The sequence below is a fragment of the Monodon monoceros genome, unplaced genomic scaffold (genome assembly GCF_005190385.1).
Source record: "Monodon monoceros isolate NGI ecotype Baffin Bay Population unplaced genomic scaffold, NGI_Narwhal_1 Super_Scaffold_18, whole genome shotgun sequence".
Lineage (NCBI taxonomy): Eukaryota > Metazoa > Chordata > Mammalia > Artiodactyla > Monodontidae > Monodon > Monodon monoceros.
This window is the reverse complement of record NW_021703774.1, coordinates 46,617,837-46,620,578: the sequence shown is the minus strand read 5'-3', so window position 1 is coordinate 46,620,578 and position 2,742 is coordinate 46,617,837.

Sequence of the window (2,742 nt, the reverse complement as noted above, 5' to 3'; positions counted from 1 at the left end):
AAGAAAGAAAGAAAGAAAGAAAGAAAGAAAGAAAGAAAGAAAGAAAGGGGGCTTCCCTGGTGGCACAGTGGTTAAGAATCTGCCTGCCAATGGAGGGGACACGGGTTCGAGCCCTGGTCCAGGAAGATACCACATGTTTCAGAGCAACTAAGCCCGTGTGCCACAACTACTGAGCCTGCACTCTAGAGCCCGAGAGCCACAACTACTGAAGCCTGTGCGCCTAGAGCCCATGCTCCACAACAAGAGAAGCCACCACAATGAGAAGCCCGGGCACCACAACAAAGAGTAGCCCCTGCTTGCTGCAACTAGAGAAAGCCCTCATGCAGCAGTGAAGACCCAATGCAGCCAAAAAGAAAGAAAGAAAGGAAGGAAGGAAGGAAGGAAGGAAGGAAGGAAGGGAGGAAGGGAGGAGGGGAGGAAGAAAGGAAGGAAGCGGTATTGCTCGTAGGGAATATTGTAGAGTGAGAATAGAAGAGAGGGGACTCACTTTTCTAGTATGAGTCAGTATTTGATTTTACATCATTTTATCACAGTAAAGTAGAATAAAGACTGATTCTGCGCAGTGTAATCAAAAGAGCATGGATTTGGGAGTCAGACAGCCACGGGTTTGACTATTGACTTTGTCTCACACTAGCTGGGTGATCTTGGACAAGTGACAAATTCCTTGAGTCTCAGTGTCTTAGTTTCCTAGGCCTGCCATAACAAAGTAACAAAAACTAGGTGGCTTAAAACAACATAAATTTATTTTCCATAATTCTGGAGGCTATAACTCCAAAATCAAGATGTCAGCAGGGTGATGCTCTCTCAAAGACTAGGGGAGGATCTGTTCCATGCCTTCTTCTAACTTTTGGTAGCCCCAGGTGTTTCTTGGCTTATAGATACATCACTCCAATCCTCTGTCTTTGTAAGGCATTCTCCCTGTGTTTCTGTGTCTTCACATGGCTGTCTTCTTTCAAGGACCAGAGTCATATTGGATTAGGAACCCACCCTACTCCAGTATAACCTCATCTTAAATAATTATAGCTGCAATGACCATTGAGTAATTATAGCTGCGATGACCCTATTTCCAAGAATAAGACCACATTCTGAGGTACTGAGGGTTAAGACTTCAACGTATCATTTTGGGGGGTACATAATTCAACCAATAAGACTCAAGATCTTCACTCCTTATATGAAAATAAAAGTATATTCCTTGTGGAGCCCTCCTACATTGTTGGTGGGAATGTAAATTGGTGCAGCCACTGTGGAAAACAGTATGGAGGTTTCTCAAAAAATTAAAATTATAATGATCATATGATCCAGCAATCCCACTCCTGGGTATATATCTGAAAGAAATAAACACTAATTCAAAAAGATACATGCACCCCAATATTCATAGCAGCATTATTTACAACTGCCAAAGTATGGAAGCAACCTAAGTGTCCATCAACAGATGAAGAGATAAAGAAGATATGGTATATATATATACAATAGAATACTTCTCAGCCATAAAAAAGATTGAAATTTTGCCATTTGTAGCAACATGAATGGACTTGGAGGGCATTATGCTAAGTGAAATAAGTCACACAGAGAAAGACAAATACTGTATGATAGCACTTACATGTAGAATCTAAAAAATGCAACAAACTAGTGAATAAAACAAAAAAGAAGCAGACTCACAGATATAGAGAACAAACTAATGGTTACCAGTGTGGAAAGGGAAGGGGGGAGGGGCAATATTAGGGTAGGGGGAAAAAGGGTTATTATGGGATTATATGAAATCATGTGTGTGAAAATTTGAAAATTGTAAAGCACTGTAGAATTTAAAGAATCTTTCTTTCAATAAAGACATAACTAAATAAAAGTCTAATTAAATGTGAAAAAAGTACATTCCTTGCAAAGTTGTTATGAGAATCCTGTGTGAACTTATGAAAAAATAACTAGCATAATATCTCACACATGGTAAATGAAAAAAGTGAAGGGGAATCAAAGCCAGTCATCAAAACTGTATTTTGGTTGTCACTATCTGATTCCCTCTGAGTTATTTGCCAAGAAATCTTGGTAGAGAGGTCTTACCAAGTTCTGTGACTCTTTAATATTGTATTCACCGGTGACCTTGATTCAACATGTACTGAGCACTTTCTGTATGTTTGGCATTATACCAGGTACAGAGGTACAGGGCCTGAGGCCACCTCTGTGATGTTCTGAGGTGGTTTGTACTCCAGGATCAACCCATCATCCCAGGTAGTACTCAAATCTAGAAGCCATGGTCTGGAAAAGGGGTCAGCAAACTATGACCCAGGAGCCAAATCTGGGTTACTGACTGTGTTTGTAAACAAAGTTTTATTGAAAGATAGCCATGTCCATTTGGTTATGTATTGTCTATGGCGACTTTTGTGTTTACCATGGCAGATTTGAGGGATTGTGACAGAGGTAGGTTCACAAAGCCTAAAATATTTACTATCTGGCTTTTCACAGAAATGTTACCTTTTGCATAGTCCAGACCTTGACTTATACTCTTTTCTTTTCTTTGCTTTTTTTCCACTATAGGAGACTTATATTCTTCTTAGTCTATATGCCTACCTTGGAATTTAAATTTGTTTTCTTTCTTGAATTTAAATTTCTTTCTCTTCAGCTACTGCCCTGACTTCTCTGACAACTTTGATTTGTCTAGTTTTGGGGCTCAAAACCTTGGGGTTATTCATTCATCATAATGTATCAATATTGGTTCACCACTTGTAACAGATGTGCCACACCAGTGCT